Source organism: Pleurodeles waltl, chromosome 8 (assembly GCF_031143425.1).
Source record: "Pleurodeles waltl isolate 20211129_DDA chromosome 8, aPleWal1.hap1.20221129, whole genome shotgun sequence".
Lineage (NCBI taxonomy): Eukaryota > Metazoa > Chordata > Amphibia > Caudata > Salamandridae > Pleurodeles > Pleurodeles waltl.
The window spans coordinates 123,131,184-123,150,903 of record NC_090447.1 but is presented as its reverse complement, the minus strand read 5'-3'; the positions used below and the strand labels follow the sequence as shown (position 1 = coordinate 123,150,903).

Sequence of the window (19,720 nt, the reverse complement as noted above, 5' to 3'; positions counted from 1 at the left end):
CTTTGCAAAAGTTGGAAACGAAAGTAACCCCTAAAGGTAAGCCCCCTTTCTTCAAATCTGTGTATTTAAATACACTGTGAGAGCCTGGTTGGGGTAGGCTGTTTATCTATCTCTTCACTTGTTTTTTTCAGAGCTCCGGTTTTCGTTCTTATTTTGCTCCCCAAGAAAACAGGCCTTAACCTCTTATCTGGGATCTATGAGTACTGGCCAAAAAGAATAATGTACGAGATACCTGTACAGCCAATATTAAAATTGCATTTCATATTACTGGTGCCTACCTGTAGCCAGGCACCCCAAGTAGAGAACGTGTCAGACCCAGTGTTGGCATCACCAGCTGTCTCTCATGGTTGTTCCTTTTAATTAAATAATGTTCAACTTGCGTCTCATTTTTATCTCAGCACAAAAGTACTGAGAGTTTAACGCACTACACTGCTGCCAGATGAGCTTGAAAACTAGTTTCTGTTTCTCTTAGCCACAGCATTTGCCTTTGATGGCCGGATAGGCCACGCCCAGCGTCCCATTCATGCTGGACTTCCTTGCTATGGATTGGACCTTTGCCTCCTATAAAGGGCAGCAGCAAACATTGGTACTCTCAGTGCTTGTATTATTTGCTTTACAGTATCCCTGAGCACTTCCACCAGCAGAAGATAAGTTTTACCCAATCCCCCATCGTTATGCCACCCTGCCACGAATCTAGTGCAGGCGCGGCCTGGCAGGGATCCTTCCAAGCCAGTTCCTAGTGTAACTATCCCCAGATATTGCCAACAGCTATAGACCATCTCTAAGCAACATCTATTGCTTTGTTGCTTCTTCTTGGTTCCAGGAGCTTTCTCTGCTGTGTATTTCTTTTTACCTTTATTTGTAGCACCGTGCAAATCTTTTCTAGGCAGTTCCTCTTTGAATTTGTTCAAGGCTCACTTTTTTCCTGCTCATGTGACTGCGTGTCACGCTCTTTAGTCTATATATAGTCAGTAGCCTCCTCAAGGCTACCAACTTTATTCAAAGAGTCAGCATGTAGTTATAGCAGCTTTAAACGTTTGTGAAACTCTAGCTGTGGTTACCTCATCCCACTGCAACCCTGTTCTTGGTATGAAAGTCATACTTCACTGTTGTGTCTCAAAGCAAAGGGAGTGGTGATCTCCCACATAAAATGTGTTAACGCAACTAAAATACCCACTAGTGAAAAATACATTGTATACTGGGATGGGAATATTGATGTTTAACTGTGAATTGCAGACCTATCCAGGTTGAGCTGACTATTCAAGCACAAACATTTGAGAATGTATGCCATATTGACTAGCATCCCGCGTTGACAGTATTCTGCGACTGCAACAGCATAGAAGCACTATCTCTTTTTATTTTTAAAACTTTTGTAGGGATTTTGGAAAGGCGGACATCACTTGGGCTTTTAAGACCCCTGCAGCTACGTCTGTAAGTTCCCATTATCTTAGTTGTAGAACCTTCGCACCTACTGACCATGGATTGAGCAGAACCTCCTTCTCATAGAATAAGCGTCTTGTTCCTTCGTGAATTACGTTCGCGGAGCACCAGGCATAGACATTATTCACTTCACAAAGGAATAAGAAATTTGGTGAGGAATCCTCTTGTTGACCAAGATGCAGGATCCTGCATTTCTCCTACGACTTTTACCACTTACTCTATCTGTACAAATGGAATGGAAACCCACAGAACCAGTGGGTGTGTTATTGTGGCTTTCTGAGTCATTGTAATAACTTAAATAGGAGACAGAGCTCAAAATAATAGAATCACTATGTTCAGTGTGACCCTTACAGCCATCAATGCCAGAGAATACACTAAGTATAGGAAAAACATGGCAGGAAAGTGTAGTTGAGGATACCTGTGGTTTTGGTTGTACTATCCATAATGCACCCGTAGAATGTGGCCAGTTCTCCCTAAAGTTGCCAGCATTGGTTATCATTTGTGAATTTCATTGTCTTTTCCAGTTGGGTTGGTCGTAAATGTTTTTCCTTTTGTCCACTTCGTTGTTCAAGATGTTTATTTTAAGTTGGACCAATCCTGTGCTCGTTAAACAAAACGAAAACCAATTAGTTACTTATTCTGTCATGATAAATTATTATTCATTGTGGCTTTGCTGTTAAATAGTCAATTATTGTTTTCTCTTCATTTGTGGTATGAGGAATGTGTGCATTTGTGGAATGGGTGCAAAACCAAAGTGTACCATGCACAATTTAGCACTAATACGGAAACTCCAAGTTTCTATTTTTGTAATTGTATTAAATTATGAATGCCTTTTGCATACGACTATACAGTAAATAAAGTGAAACACTACTACCAGTTTATATGCCTTCTGTATGAAGCTGTAGCCATTTTGACTCTCTTAGCATCTGTACAGCAGATCATCTGATGACTTGAGTATTTTCTAGTATGATGTGCTCTGCAAACCGTGAACAATATTCTAGTCACTTTCTTCTGGTGGAACCAATTTATCCTAATTCAGCCTGCTTAATAATATCCACATACTTGAAGAGTTTAGAGCTTCTAAAACATATTTAAAAGGGCATAACACAGAAGGATTTTTTTCATTTCCATTTTTGCTTTTTGGCACCTGCATTCTGTATCTTTGGCACCATGAGCACTTAAGGACAGGGCTTCCAGGCCCTGCTTCATTTTGTGTTTTTTTTTTTTGTGTGTGGATTCTGGTCCCATTGTTTCCTGTGGTGTAGCAGAAGAACTAGCAGAGGAGTAATGACTTCGTAGGTGCCATTATCACATCCTAATGCTGTCCTGCTTGTAATAGGGTGCACAATGTTATTTAGTAGCTCACCCGCATTCAGTGTTTTCATGGGCTGCATAGATTTGTGGTTGCACATTGGTCAGTCGAGGTTGCATTGTGCTTTGGGGTTATATTTCTACACATAGATGGCTTTGACGTCTTAAGTGGAAGCTTGAGGAATTACTTGTGTGCAATTTGGCACAGTTGGTGAGCTGGTGTAAGCATTTTTTGGGTGTCTGTGTATGATTATTTTTATTTGGGGGTTGGTATAGGAGCTATTTTGGGCACAGGTTGCTGATATGTGTATTGGGGCAGTCCACGCGCTGTTTTTATGTGACTTGAGAGCATCTTGTAAGTTCTCAAGTAAAAAAATGCTTGTTTTTTGGAGACCAGGTAAACTTTGCATTGGAGTAGGAGTAACTGTGAATTTGCACTTTCTGTTGCAAATGACAGACTTTTTGAGCGATAAGAGACCTGCGTTTTCTTGTCTCCAGATGGTGGATGAACTGTGAACACACCCAAAATTTGGAACAGGTGGTTATACTGTGTGCGTGTGTTTTGTGGCAGGTGGTGAGCCGTGTGTGTTTTGTGGCAGGTGATGGACCTAGTGGGATTTGCAGGGGGTCAGTGCGGATATTTTGAGCATGTGGCGAGTGTGTGTATGTATATGTATGTGTATATATATATATATATATATATACACACACACATATATGTTCAGGTGGAAAGCTGGAAGCTCACCTGTTCAGGGAGGTGCAGAAATGTGAGGTCCATTGCTTAAGAGGGGCTAGTAAACTGTTGGCACAGATCCAGGGGGTGCGATAGGTCCCTGTGGTGCATTACAAGGGGGCTGACTCACCTTCCAAGCGCATTGTACACCTAGCAGGCAGCCACCATGGATGAAATGTAAGGCCTGTTTCCCAGTTTTGCATGTGAGGAGCCCTCACCATTTTTTCGCGCCTCTGGAATAATTAGTGGACTTCTGTGGCTCCAGGAGTCCCCCTGCTGCAGGTGGAGGCATTTGAGCTCACACGTTGCAGGCGGTGAGCGGAAAAAGCACAATTTAAAAAAACAAAAAACTAAAATCTTAAAGAGGTGTTAAACTGTGTCTGGGTTTAGGAGGATGTAATGGTACCTTGATTATTCCTGGCTCTGCGACATATTAATTAGTTAATGAAGTGGGTACTGGAAGTCCAACCGTACCGTCAAAACGGTTCTATTCGATCTTAAAAATGCTTTTTTTTTTTTCTTACGGTATAATGTTCAGTTGATCCGAATAACGTACGCATAAAATATTGTTCTTTTCAAAAGAGTGCTCCGTTTTGAGTTCGACCGTTTTAATAAGAGTTTTTTCCTTCAAGTAAGAGCCTGTGGTGCAGATGCCGCGCGTGTAATCACCCGCAGACCAGCCATTCTACTTTAGGACTGGGGTTAAAAGAAGGAATAGAACACCTGCTGCTGAGTTCAGCTTATTAACCCCTGGTTATCCCCACGTGTTGCCTTAGCCTGTGGAGACCGAGGCTAATTGTGTTTCAACAGCCTTGCCAAGGTTTTCGGAAATCGAATCTGTAACCGGATCGTCCCCTTTGGGCCGTTCCCATTCATCAAGCGCAGTTTCTCAGGCCTCAAACAGCGGAGCCGGTGTTTCTCTGGGAGGTCACGTGACTGGATATTTTTCCCGCGTGTTTTCCAGACCCGGGAGCTTGGGATCAGACATCAATCATCCCCTAAGGGAGCGGGACGATCAGAGGGGCCCGTTTTGACAAAGTATGCTCTCGGTTTACTCTTTCGACGCAATTTCAGGTGAAAGGAAGTGTTAGCTAACGTCATCATTTAGTGTGTGTGTGTGGTGGGGGAGGGGCGGGCGCGGGGGTGACAGAGGAGGTGCCAGCAAATCAACGACATACGTACACTCATTAGTAACTTAAGATCGCAGTCATCAACACACTTCAAAGTTATGAGTAACAATCATGAATTAAATGCATGGTTCAATATTTTTTTATTCTATGCATTAATTGGTGCTTATTGATACCATTAATTTGCACCGGCGCAGAAGGAGTAAAAGTGAGGGCGGCATATTGGAATTTTCATTGGCAAAGCCAATAGGACTGGTCTTTCTAAGCCTGTAAGAAGAAAAACAAAAAAAACACGTGCGCACCAGTGCTCTTCTTGGCATAATTATCCCCCACCCCACTTTTTGCCTGATATTGATGCCAACTTGACTGAGTGTGCTGGGATCCTGCTAACCAGGCCCGCACCAGTGTTCTTTCCCAAAAACGGTGCCATTGATCCCACATTTGGCACACCCCTGGCACACAGTTAAGTCCCTTGTAAAAGGTACCCATGGTACCAAGGGTCCTGTAGCCAGGGAAGCTCCCCAAGGGCTGCAGCATGTATTGTGCCACCCTAAAGGACCCCTCCCCAAAAACATGCCCACTGCCTTTGCAGTCGACAAAGTCAACATGGCACCCCTCTGAGTGCCATATCCACAAACCACTGCCTGTGGCAAAGGTAAGTCACCCCGCAAGATGGCCTTGCAGACCAAAGGCATGGTGCACTATACCACAGGTGAGGGCATAGCTGCATGAGGAATATACCTCTACAACGTCTAAGTCCATTCTTAGACACTTAAGTGCAGTTTGGTCATATTGAGTATATGGGCTAAGAGCTTGTCATTACGAACCCCACAGCTCCATAATGACTTCACTGAATACTGGAAAGTTTGGTATCAACTTTTTCAGCACAATAAACCCACACTGATGCCAGTGTTGTATTTATTGAAAAATGCACACAGAGGGCATCTTAGAGATGCCCCCTGTATGTTACCCAAACTGCTAGTGCAGTACGGGAACAGTCTGTGCCAGCCTGCCACTTCCAGATGAGCTTCTGACCCCATGGGGTGAGAGTCTTTGTACTCTCTGTGGCCAGAAACAAAGCCGGCACTATGTGGAGGTGCTTCACACCTCCCCAATGCAGGAACGGTAACACCTGACAGTGAGCCTCAAAGGCTTAGGCCTCTTGTTATAGTGCCCCAAGCCCTCCAGCTAGAGGAGATGCCCGCCCCTCTGGGAAAAGCCCCACTTTTGGCAGCAAGTCTGTGGGGAAAATTGGGGAAAACAAAGAGGAGTGACCACCTCAGCTGGGACCACCCCTAAGGTGTCAAGTGCTGAGGTGACCCCCTCCTTGCAAAATCCTCCATCTTAGTTTGGAGGACAGTGACCAATAGGGTTAGGTCTGTGTCCTACTCCCTAAAGGAAGTGGACACAGGAAGGGCGAGCCACCCTCGGGGACAGTAGCCATTGGCTATTGCCCTCTGTCCCCTGTGATGCCCCAAAATCCAGGATTTAAGGGTTCCCCTGAACCTAGCTCGTCAGATTCCTGGCGACCTCACAAGAAGAAAGAAAAAGGACTGCTAAGCTGAACCCCAGCAGAGAAGACTGAAGACACAAACTGACTTAGCCCCTGCCCTACTGGTTTGTCTCCAGCTTCAAAAGCCCTGCAAAAAGAAGGTGATGCATCCTGCAGGACCAGGGACCTCTGAAAAGCCTCCAGAGGACTGCCTGTACCCCCAAAAAAACCAAGAACTCCCATGGACATCTGCCCTGTCCAAGGAGAAATTCCATCCAAGGACTCCAGAGCCTCACCGGATCCGCAAGTCCTGTCCACTCTGCACCCAAAGCCCAAGGGCCATGTCTAGGTGGGCCAACTGACTTGAGCTGGTCCCCAGATGATTCTGAGCAAGTGCCCACCCCGGGTTGACCCCTCCTGTCCACCATGACAATGCCTGCAGCTCGAATCTGGAGGACCCCCCTGACTGTGACCGAATCGGACGAAGATTCCCCGACGTTAAAAGGTACCACTGCACCCACAGCCCCCTGACCTTGGGGAATCCGACCTTTGGTGCAGCAATGGCCAGCAGGTGGCTCTCCTCCTTGTCCAACTTTTGGTTTCTGGGAACCGACCCTCCCAGACTTCACCTGCAGCATATTTGTCCCCCCCCCCCACCCCGGGTCCCCTGTAGGAAAGAATTGGGAGCCCAACGCTGTGTTTGCACCCGGCTGTACCCACGCCACTGAGGTTGTGTGTTGGGTGCTGACCTCTGGTCCCCCGGTGCTCCTCTAAACCACCCAGGTCTGCTCCCCGAAGATGCAGGTACTTACCTGCAAGCAGGCCTGATTCCGAGTGCCCCCAGTCTCCATAGGAGCCCATGTTAAATCAACCTCAAATTTGACCTCTGCACCTGGCCGGCCCTGTGTTGCTGGTGGTGGGTGCTTGGGGTTAACTTGATCCCCAACCTGTGGACATCCTAACCCCGGAGACTGGAACTGTAAGTCGTGTACATACCTTCAAACCGTACTAACTTTCCTTCTCCCATAGAACTGTTTCTGAAAATTGCAGTCAACTTTTGAAACAGATTTAGCTATTTATTTAAAAACCGTATAACTTGCCAAATTGAAACAAAGTGGTATTGATACATATGTTGGATACTTCCTTGCAAATGTACATACCTGCAACTTGAATCTTGTGGTTCTAGAAATAAAGTAACAAAACATATTTTTGCTATATAAAAAACATTGGCCTGGAGTTAGTCATTGAGTGTGAGCTTCACTTTATTGTCTGTGTGCGTTCAACTGATGCTTTGCACTACCCTCTGAAAAGCCTAACTGCTCAACCACACTACCACAAAAGAGAGTATTAGTATTATCCACTTTAGCCTCTGTTAAGCCTCTGGGGAACCCCTGGACTCTGTGCACACTATATCTCATTTTGATAGATTATATATGCTTGCTCTGTATGTACTATATCTCTCCTACTGGCAGTTGCCAGTAGGTAGTTATAGTTGGGACCATGTTTCCATATAAAAATTGTTTTTGACTTGCCTATATCTTTGCCACTGTTTGATGAATCTTCACGAAATTGTCCCAAAAAAGAGTGCAGATGATTCTTGTCGCACACAGAAAGTTTCAGGGTGATCCGTCAAGGCGGGCCGAGAAAAAGGGGTGTCAACAAACATTTGTTTCTCATGTTAATTCCCATAGGAGTTTTGAACACGACTACAGCCCGAACTGCTGGATGGAATTACACCAAATTTGGCAGAAAGGTAGGCTTCAGTACACAGAATACGCTTTTGGATATTTTGTGTGACTCAATTCAGCAGCTCATGAGAAATTAAGGGAAATCCAAATTTGTATATCTAGTGTCGTAAATAATTTGAGAATATTTGTGAATGTGCACACGAATAGGGGCACTGTAATTGGCTGGCCACAACCTGAACAGAAAGCTGCAATTTCAGGGTCACGGGACCGGGCCCATGGCCTAAAAAACAAAATGAAAAGTAGCATAAGGAGGTATGGGTGGAGGTGCACTGATCCCAGGGGTGTGATATAGGGGGTAATTTTGACCTCGGCGGTCTTTTTGAAAGACCGCTGAGGGACCGCCGTGTGGAAGACCGCCAGTGGTGGCGGTTTTCCGCTCTGCCTATTATGACCGTTGGCAGCTCTCCAACCTTTTTTCCGGACGGAAAGCCGCCAACAGACATACTGGCGGGAGGCGGGGAAGTGGAGGTTGCTCCACCTCCACCGCCACGCCAACAGAACACCGCCCAGCGAATCACGTCCTGTGATTCGCCGTGGCGGTGTTCTGTTGGCGGTGTGGTGTCGGCGGAGCTGCCCCCATGGCTCCCGTCCCCTCCCGGAGGATCGTCGGACCAGGTAAATCGATCGTCCATGAGGGGAGGGGGGTGGAGGGGGTGTTGGGTGTTGTGTGCGTGCATGGGGGTGTGTGTATGTGAAGGGGGGTGTGAGTGCGTGTATGCTTGCGGGGGTGTTGTGTGTATGGGAGTGAGTGCATGTATGTCTGTGGCTATGTCAGTATGGATGTGTGCGTGTATGTTTGAATGTGGGTGTGCGTGTCTGTGTGTGTGTATGTAGGCATGTATGTTGGCGTGTGTGCGTGTGAGCGTGTAGGTGGTGCCTGCGTGCGTGTCATGTGGGAATGGGTGATGTGATGTTGGGGGTCGGGGTGGGGAGGGGGGCCCTGCCACCTTTGGGGGGTGCAGGGTTGGTGGGGGGTGTAGGGGAGGGAGTCGGGGTGGGGGAGACCCCTAACAGTGCCAGGGAAGGAATTCCCTGGCACTGATAGTGCTTACCGCCATGGATTTCATGGCGGTTCACACCGCAGGAAATCCACGGCGGTAAGCCGGGTCACAATACCACTGGCGGTATAGTGACGGCCGCCAGGCTGGAGACCCAGGTCTCTATGCCGGCGGTCGTCTCCGCCCTGGCGGGCGGCACGGAAAACCGGCGGATGACCATGGCGGTAACCGCCATGGTCATAATTCCATGAAGGGAGACCGCCAGCATGTTGGCGGTCTTACCGCCGGTTATCCACCTTCCGCCAGGGTCGTAATGACCCCCAAAGTGGTGTTTGAGGGTCAAAATATGGGTTAAAAATGATTTTTCTTCACCATACATGATATGCACGAATATTCAAGAATACTCTTGCATATGTGGGAATAGTCTCAAATATCCTGGAATAAGCAAAAAAAATAAAAACTGAGACTCATTCATATACTAATTCATTCACTCACACATGCATTCAGAGACTCATGTGCCCAGACACTCATGCACCCGCTCAGACCCTCACACGCCCACTTTCAGACCCACTCAGACACTCGGGCATCCACTGACAGATACAGGTCCTGTGGCCAACCCCCACTGCGCATGGCCAGAGGCCGTGCTTGGTGCGGGGCTGGGTGGTTATAAGGCATTGGCTGCAGGGCTTGCAGTACACCAGGCCTTCAGGCCAACCCCGCCGTGCACAAATAGTAGTTAAAAATTACTTTACGTTAAAAAAAACATAGAAATTCACTGAAAAAAAACAAAGGTTACAGGGATGTTCTAGTTAGGTTCTGAATTTACTCATATAAAACCATAGAAATTCAGCAATTATAGTTAGTTATTTTAAGTAACTACAACTCGTGCCCAAAGGTAACTAAAACTCTCGCCTTCGCCATAAACAGCTAATTACTCCACATATTATATCATTGATGACACCTTCCATGGCATCTTTGATATTATCACTGCAACATTTGCAATAAAATTATTGATGAGAAAACTGTGCATGTTGAGGGCACGAGTTACAGTTACCTTAGGCCACAAATTATAGTTACTTGAAATAACTTTAACTATAAATGCTGAATTTCTATGGTTTTGTAAGGGTATTTTCAGAACCTAAACATAACGTCCCTGTAACCTTTGTTTTTTTCAGTGAATATATATATATATGTAAAAACACATGCAATAGGTATTGAAGATTTAAAACAGTCTAAAGGGTGCGTGCATACAAAAAGTAACAAAATATACAAATACACAAACTGGAAGCACAGATTGGTCTACCAGTGTCCGCACTGAAGTGGACTCCGTTTTCGACAGATGTGCACAAGCAAATGCTGTCACTCACCTTGAAACGAACCAGTGGCTGAACTGGGCTAATCCGTTGCCTCATGCTCTATGTTTTTGGTTGGCGGAAGCAAACCTTGAATGATACTTGAACAAACCAGTTGATGAACTCAGCTGACTGAAGGAGCAGGTAGGCCTGGTATACCATTCACAGCTTGCCAAATCAGTTACATTTGGGTGACATTGATGTACGTTGTCACACTCCTAGTTGAGCCATAGTCTGTTTGATACAGCAAATGGTCATAGTCTTTTGCTTCAGATGATTTTGGGGTGCGCTATCTTGAGTGTTTTACTGCTACCCAAAGTGGCAAGTAATTCCCGAAGGTGAGAAGTTTGGCACTAATGTGTCAGCACTACAGCTGTTGACATAATCTATACAAAAATTACAAGGTAGCACAACCCTAAGTAAAGTTGAACAGTTAAGGCAATGAAAGTAGTGAGGTATATCAAACACTCGTTCTGCATGAGTTTATACAAACCCATAAAGTATTTAATAGGTGCAGATGGTTGCTCTTTGCTTAATGTAGTGAAACACTGCACTTTCACATGTCTTACTTATCTTAAATGACAAAAATCACACAAAGTATAGTATATCTTCAACCCAGACAGATATTTTCATGGATTTCAAAGTATGGGTTTGTTGTAAATTGGGCTATAGTGGAGGTGCAATAAATATCGGATTAGTTGGAGGTATATGTACATCAAAAGATCAGCCTACACGCGTTTCGCTCTAGGTATTTTTTCAAGGCTTTTGATAACCTGGGCGTGGGTGAGGTTTGTTGCAAAATGATATGTTAGCTGAGGATCTTGGATTGTAATCCAGTCTGATAAAAGGAATTAGAAGGCTGTATATCTCAAGAGTAAACCTATTAAGGTGTTTCAAGGGAGTTGCTATAGGCAGAAATTGAGGCTTCCCATATGTGGAGAAAATGTATTGAATCGAGATGCCAGAGTTGGCAAGCTGGGCCTCTGCAAGACTATGCCAGCAGGGTCATCAAAAAGCAGTTCCTGTCTCAATCCTGTACTAATCCAAGGTGGCTTGGAGCAGATTGTAATAGGTCAGAATAATGTGCCATTCAGAGCTGGACAAACCTGTGTTAGTTTTATTTCCATTTTAAGGTCACGCATAGCAGTGCGCACGCACTGCTTTTCTGAAGTGTTAGTATCTATGTGGGCTTTTAACCACGCCCAGCACTATCACTCGTTCATGACCTTGCCTTTCAAAAATCCTTTGTTATCATTGGTAAATGCTTTACATTTGTCCCTCCTTGGGGCAGTTTTGTTACCGCCTTGCAGACTGCACCCCTTACATGGATAATTGCATGATTGCCGATACGTTTGACTGCGAGCGAACTTCTTTTCTTTTTGTGTCTGTCCTGCCTGTTTCACCTTCTTAGTTAACCACGTGTCAGCCATCAAAACAAGCTTCTCTGAATCACTCTGTGATTAATCTGACTGGCACTGTTTGAGCACAGTGGGGTACTCCTCTCTCAGTAGCTCTGGCACCAGGCACTGTTTTAGGAACTGGTAATCCTTTGCTTGCGTCCTTCTCGCACACTCTGTCCTACCTTATGAATCCAGCTTTAACAAAAGGACCCCTCCTGCTATCTTTTTCTACAGGGATCTCTGAAAGTATGGAGCTACCTTCAGCCCAAACCATCTAATCAGCTTTTCTGTCATGTGCTCATAATTCTTAATTGTCATTAATTATTGTCACCCTCGGCTAGTCTTCCAATGACCGCTGATCCCTCAGTGGAAGGCGGGTCAGTAAGGTGGCTGCTTTGGAGTTAGCACACAGATCCTGAGCTTTGCATGCTCTCGTGTAAATACAAAACTATGTAAATATCTGAGCCTGGCACATAGATGTGTAGGAGATATTTTAAGACTTTGCCAAGGTTTTCTTTCATTTTGAAGAGGAATCACTGTAGCCGTTTCTGGCCTCTCTGGCTTCTTCACCCCCAACCCTCTGTGCTCTAGATCAGCAGTTAGGTACTTTACTTCCGAAGCTGGCCTTTCTTGCTCGCATTCCCTTTCTTTAGGTCGAGTGTGCAAGCGCTTTGACCTGTTGTTTATTGTGGGCTTTTAACCACTCCTATCACACGCCCATCACTCTCACTCGTTCTTGGCCTTGCCTTTCAAAAATCCTTTATCATCATTGGTAAATGCTTTACATTTGTCCCTCCTTGGGGCAGTTTTGTTACCGCCTTGCAGACTGCACCTCTTACATGGATAATTGCATGATTGCCGATACGTTTGACTGCGAGCTAACTTCTTTTTCTTTTTGTGTCTGTCCTTCGCGCTCATGGCGGCCATGGCGCTTTGAATCAGCTCGCTTATGTCAACTGTTTTACTTTTCGTTTTGAATTTATTTATGTTGCAACAAAATACCAGTTAGGAATTTACAACGCTAATAGCTCTAACTCGAGGAAATGCGAGACCCATTGCATTGCAAATGCTTGTTTTCTTCTTCCTGCCTTTCCCGCTCTTGTTCCTGTCTTTGACACTTTTCTTCTTTCCTTTTCTCACTTCCTGGTCCCACTCCTTCTATCCCTCCCTCCTGTCCTTGTGTTCCTGGTTAGCTAATGGTAGCTTCTCTTTCTCCAGCAAGTACTTTATTCTAGTTACAGCAGAAGTCTATACATCCAATAACCAGTCTCTTGTGCTTGTTTTGTAAAATTCCTGGTGAACATTGGGATTCATAGTCGTGGACCTCGCTCTTCTCAGGGTCAAGTCTTTTACCCTCTGTGTTATGGACGTGTGTAGAAGTATCCCTCCTTTGGTGGCTGTTATCTGTAAAAGTTCAATGGATCTTGGTTTAATGTTTAAAAAATGTTGTACTCTACCTCTCAATGCCAAGTGTAGCCACAAGTTTATCACCTGGCTCAGCTGGCCTTTAATCTATATGTGCAGGCCACTTGAAGTTGTTTGTGATGGCCCACACTGGGAGTAGGAAGCAAGTTTGACCTTCGGTGGCTGTGGAGAAATACCGGCCAAATGCTTCCTCTCCTTATGTCCTCAGATGAAAGAATCTTCCATGTGCAGCATCCCGGGAGGTTCTGCAGACCCAGTATTCCATTACCTATAGAGCGAGGATACCACCCCAATACATTACAGGAGTGTGGTGGGGAACTGGACTGGTAGATGCCCAGGTTATTGGTGTCAAAGTATTAACAAGAACAAAAGAGGTGTTCCAACTCTGCCTTTGGTCAGTACTCAAACTTGGCCATGACTTCTTGGGTTTCTTCCACAGTTTAGGAGCTAGGACACCAGGGATGTGGGAGTTGCAGCTTGTTCTTTGCAGGCTTCTTAGAACAAGCTTTCTCCATTCAGGGTCACCTACCCGGAGGTAGGTCTCATACTTATAGGGGACTCTGCTAATAGTGCTCTAGCAGAATGGGACATTTGTCTGTTCGCTATTGTCCTGGGATGTCTCCTGTGTCCCTGATATAATGAGTATAATGAATGCTTTTGTGGGTGTTCTGTCCTTCGTGCACAGCCTTTTCACTTCTTCAGGCAGGTGAGCTGTCAGTTGCTTCCCTAGGCATCTCCTTGCTGCACGGATACTTGCAGTGCCGCTCTGTCTTTAGTGTTGGCCTCTACCAAGCAATTTTAGGAGGATTGTTGAAGGGCTTTCTATCCAGTTACTGACCTGAGAAAGGTACTAGCTACTAAAGACACAGGTTAGAACTCAGAATTCTTCCCCTGTCCACAGCTGTGGATGGCCAGGCACTGGTCAATGCGACAACATTGGCCAATGAGACAACGATGGTCAATGAGACAACCTTGGAACGACCTTGGATGGTCAATGAGACAACCTTGGAACGACCTTGGATGGTCAATGAGACAACCTTGGAACAACCCTGGAACACTGATCTGGGGATGCTGTCCTAAATGTACCGTGCTTGCAGACTGAAATATTGATCCCCGAGCACCACTTATTGCGGGTTATGTCTTCCTTCAGGGAAATGGATTTCACTTCACACTAGCTTCTGTGTGCCCTTTGTAGGTTTTGCAAGAAGGTGGAGACTGGGTTTCTCTGGCAGGGACCTGAGAGACAATGGGCCAAAAAGAGATGGGGTTAGCTCACCTGACTAATATTCAGAATATTTTCACACACCTCTTGGGAAGAATGGAGTAAGGATTGGCATTCCATTCCAAAGGGGCTTTTGTCTCCTTCCTTCCATCCACAGGAACCAGTCCTAGCTTTTCAGGAATTTTCTGGAACATACCTACAATATACATCCCTATCTGTAAGGGTTTCTTCATCCCTTCATTTTGGGAACTACTGTTACACAGGAGGTCCTAAAAATATTCCTGTGTCCCAGCAGCCCCACACAGAGTTCAGACACTCAACGCTGACTCAGCCCCACAGTGCAAACACACCGGTCGATTGCGCTGACAACTTTGGTGAAAGGGTCTAGCCCAGCTCCTTTCAAGTGTGGCGGCCAGTAGGCCTTTCTCTCATTCCTGTCCCTAGATCTGTATTTCAATTGCTGCCAGTATCTCTCAACCCGTTGAGAGGGCTGTAGTCTCTCTCAAAAAAACGAGGGGTGCAATGGATGCGCCCCGCCATACCACAGAGCCCCACTCTGGCTGTCAGGTTGTGCCACAGGCCTTTCGCACACACGCATGACTCAAATGCGCCATGGTTAATTTAAGGCGGGGTGCATGTTACACTTAGCCATGGAAGAGACAGTTCCGACCCAACACCTCAGATTTTTAGTCTGTAGACTTGAATGCCACAGATGTTCCTGCATTCGGACCATTTTTCCCTGTTCACATTTTGCCAAATGCTTCCTGGTGGAATGTTAACGATGAAAATTTGCACAAGTGCAGTGGTTTCTACACTGTTTATAATCCGGAATCAAGATGACCAGAACAGGCCTTCAGACCGACCATGTGGTTTCTACGCTGTCAAAGGATGTTCTGTTGGTTACTCCGTATTTTACTACCATTACAGAGCGTTTGTCACATGCTTAACTTATTCCTTTGTGTGAGTTTCTTGGCTCGTGCCCAGAAGTGCAGTTTAGAGATAAGTATGTTGATTTAAGTCCAAGATGACTGCATCCTTGTCGGATTTTCTGGCCGTCCATATTGCATAGCATTTACGCATGATTCTGAACGGAACTCTTAAATGTAAGGTGTTTTCCCATAAAATCTGGCATGGTACCCATCCTGGACACATGTTGAGCGCCCAGGCTGCTTCGAAGCATGGCACGCGCCTCTCATCGTGGTCACTAAAAATAACATGTTTTTCCCTAAACATTTTTAGCTCGCTGTAAATTTGGTAATAAAGCTATTTCAAAAGCGAGGCGGCAAAGATGAACAGAAGGTGGGATTATAAATAGGCTTGTTTACATCAGATGAAAATGTGTGTTCGGTCGCTGGTGCTAATGTATTCAGACTGCGGGCCTGAAGCGCTGTTCTTGCTCCGTGGTTTGATTTTCAACATTTATTGTTGCGCACAAGCTGCATGACCCTCTGAGAGTTTAAAATGAGGCCAGTGCTTGCAACTGAAGGGTGGCTGTAATTTGTGGAGGACAGCCCGGATGTGGTTGGTTACACGGAGATGACCAGTGCTTAATTTGTTAATAAAAACGTTCCGGTGTCCAAAGCTCTCCTCTCAAACACGCGGCTGCTGCAATTTAATGTGCAAGCACGGAATACTGAGGCAGCGTAATCCTGAAGCCATCTCGGGCCTCTTTAACCCATTTAAAGCCACTCCCTGACCCTTCAGCTCAGTCTTGCAGATTTCAGTTTTCTCCTTCGTGACGCTTGTTCTATTTTCTCTTTCTCCGCCTTTCCCACGTGTGTATTTTCCTCTCAGGAAATGCTTGAGACAGAAGAATAAGTGCCGGCCCTCAAAAATAAGTGCCGGTGCACCGGCCCGGAAACCGCCGGCTCAAATTAAGCACTGGAGATGACCTGGACTGGTAGCCAAGTTTTCTCTTTAGGGACTTTGGCTAACTTTTACACATTCTGTGAGTCTCGGCAAATCAGAAGGCAAAATTGGCAACATTTAGAATACAAATTTACACTATCGGTGGCAGGGGAAGCGCTTTAAATGGGCCATCCAGAAAAAGCTGTGCTTTTTACCCAGCCCTTCTTTACCTACGTTGAGGCCCGCAGAACACCCCCTTGCTTGAAGTTTTCTGATTTGGTTGAAGTTTGACAATCTTTATATTCACTGGCAACTCTCTTTAATCTTTTTAGGTCTGGCTTGACAGTTCCGATCTCTGTCAACCTATTGTTACCAATATTTTAAAATATAAATGAAACGGGTTTTGGTTCTGGCCAGAGGAGTATTACTGTCCATCCACATGTTATTGGTTCTTTGCACCTGCCATGGGGTGCTTGCAATGCAAATCACTGGGTGCTAGGATACATCACAAAAGAACACTAAATGATCACATATTAAATGTATTTTCTCACTAATACATCATAAACTCAAACTAATCCGTTTTCTTTTATTCACTGCAGCAGGCTTTTAATTGTTTTAGTCACAGCTCAAAATACAAGCCAGACCGGTTGACTTTGCCAGTGCTTGTTTTTGTTTGTACAGGCTGTAATCATGACATTACAGTGCCTTCCTACGCTCCGTCATCTATCTAGAAATTTTAAGGTGCCCTTAATGTGATTATTTTGAAAGAGAGAACTCGAACCCGCTGCGTTACCTCCATATCTCTGCAGATCTGTCTGGCCAGCTAGTCTAGTTTATTTTAGTTGAAAATGTACAGAGCAAGGTGTGTTAAATAAAGGAAGGCAGTTCGTGTTTTTGATGTAATGGTGGGGTAAGCAGCATCTTAGGCACTGAGCAGTGCTTTCTTACAGGTGCATTCTAGTATTTGGAATCCCATTGTTGGATCTGGCCCTCTTTGCAGGGTCATTCCAAAATTTTTGCCTTCATCCCTCCTGTTTTCTGATATTTCTTTTGTTGGCATTAGGACTCCGTGCAATTTACCAAAGCTAACCAGCCCGAAAGTGCTTGTGGTTTCTCCGCAAAACCTGGTAAAATTGGCCTTCACCTGATTGGCACGTTTACCCCTTGCATGCTTCTTATTCGTAGCTTGCAAGGCCTTTCTTTCATCTTCTGCTACTTGTTCCTCCCCTGGAGAATGTGCCCATTACTTGTGCCCTTCCACTGCTCTCTGTTCGGGTGATACTTTTTTCATTCTGGTTAAACGCTTTGCGATAGTGCTTGTATTTTCCAGCTGTTTCCCTTGTGTACTTCGTGATCCTCTTTCTCACTCATGTGTTTCTCACCTCACCTCACCCAGCTCCTGTTCTTGCTTCTACCCCATCTATTCACCTTCCATTTCTATTCTTGCTTCCCCACCCCTTCCATTGCCTGTGTGCATCTCCACCCTGCCTGCCCTAAGATGTCCATGTTCTTCACTATTACCACCCACCCACCCACCTTCCTTCCATTGTCTGTGAGCTTCCCCATCCCCTCCCTGTTGTCCGTATGCTTCCCCATCTGCCCACCTCCTGTTATCCATGTGTTTCCCGCACCCAAGCCAGCCCACCCTTCCATGTCAGTGTGCTTCCCCATCAATGCCCACCTGCCCATCAATGTTCATGTGTTACGCATTCACCACCCACTTACCTTCCAGTGTACGTGAGGTTCTCCATTTCCACCCTTCGTTGTCTGTGCGCTCCCCATCCCCCACTCTTCATTGTCCGTGCGCTCCCTATCCCCCACCCTTTGGTGTCCGTGCACTCCCTATCCCCCACCATTCGTTGTCCGCGCGCTCCCTATCCCCCACCCTTCGTTGTCTGTGCACTCCCTATCTCCCACCCTTTGGTGTCCGTCCGTTCCCTATCCCCCACCCTTTGGTGTCCGTCCGCTCCCTATCCCCCACCCTTTGGTGTCCGTCCGCTCCCTATCCCCCACCCTTCGTTGTCCGTGCGCTCCCTATCCCACACCCTTCGTTGTCTGTGCACTCCCTATCCCCAACCCTTTGGTGTCTGTGCACTCCCTATCCCCAACCCTTTGGTGTCTGTGCACTCTCTATCCCCAACCCTTTGGTGTCCGTCCGCTCTCTATCCCCCACCCTTTGGTGTCCGTCCGCTCTCTATCCCCCACCCTTTGGTGTCCGTGTGCTTACCCATTGTCACTTACTTGTCTTTTTATCCACCCCCAACTCGCATCCTTCACTCCTGCCATCCGTATGTTACCTCATCCCCCACCTGCTTCTGACTCCCAACACACTCCTTTAAAAAAAAAAAAAAAAAAAAAAAAAAAGCACCTCTCTATATCAAAAGAAGCAGTTTTCTCACAACTTTTATTTAGTAATTTATCTCAGATTGGTATATAAAAAAAACTGCTCACCTCATTTTGGAAGTGTACACATCTGTATTGGCGCATGCCTACAAAATGACGCAACAGCTGTGTCGTAGCACTTTTTTAAGCAGCATGGCTAAAAATCATGCCAAAGTCAATAGGTTTCATAGAAAAGACTTCTTGGCTTTGGCAATACTTGTTAACCATTGTCATTCTTCAGTCAGTCTCGTTCAGCCATTGGTGTGAGACTGTCAGTCACGTCTTGGCTGACCCTAGTGGAGTATTTGTCTCTCACCTAAAGTTTCAGGATATTTGGGTGCACGCTCCCTTCACTGTAGTGTTTACATTGAGCTGCCGGAAGGGCTACTTTAGGCCTCTGTCCGCTCCTGCTGGCACCCCCCCTTGTGTCCTGCTGTGATGTGCTAATGCTGCATGTGTATACCTATTTAATACAGACCTAAAGGCTTTGCTAGAGCAAGTTTTGATGCGATTTGCATGTTCCCCTAAATAAATCATTTGTCTAAATCAGTCTGACGAAGGATTATATAAATCACATTTGATCAATGAAGTATCTCAGGAGCCCTTAAACTACTCAGGTGGGGAGAATGCCCCTGGCTCAACCCCCACCTCCCTCACACCCCCCATTAGGGGAGATAGACAGGCTTGGACCTTGTCCACCCTCCAGCCTAGAAAGCAGAATGAAGACTATGATCCTATGGGAAGGAGTAGATGGACATCCCTTCCAGAATATCAAGTCTGTGTGAAGGATTGACGCTTCAAGCAGGACAGAAGGAGGCTTGTTGTTTAAACCCTTGCTGCCACTCAAGAGCCCCCAGTTCCCTAGGTGCAGAATGCCATCAGCATGGCGTCCATTACCCCTATGAAATCAGTCGCAAGGATCGTGCCATATTTAAAAAGCCATGGTTATTTGACAAGTTGCAGCCACTTGGCCGTGAAGAGAACAACGGCAGAGGAGTCAGATCCTGGTGTGAACGTTCAGCTGTAAGGACACGTATGGCTAGGAAATTTGGAAGCGGATCGCCATCTAGAAATGAAAGCTCAGAATGAGTACGCTAGAAGTGGGCGGCCACCAAGTGTGCCTGACTGAAGGCAAATGCAGCATAGCTAAAGCAACGGTATGGCCACTAGCATGCGTGAATGAAGCGAGGCTGCAGTAATGTAAGGTGGATTTGTAGAGCGCTGCTTGTCACCCGTGAGGGT

General features: G+C 45.9%; 1 protein-coding gene across 2 annotated transcripts in view; it reads left to right on the top strand.

The window, feature by feature from the left end:
- The window catches only part of PAK1 (p21 (RAC1) activated kinase 1), a 296,992-nt gene that overhangs the window by 13,762 nt on the left and 263,510 nt on the right, over nt 1–19,720 (top strand). The window contains exon 1 of one of the 2 annotated variants that reach the window (XM_069203913.1): nt 7,838–7,856. The exons of the other annotated variant lie outside the window; for it this stretch is intronic. The gene's annotated coding sequence lies outside the window, so the exon portion shown is untranslated. Of the gene's footprint in view, nt 1–7,837; nt 7,857–19,720 lie in introns of those variants that run through there. 2 annotated transcript variants of the gene reach the window in all.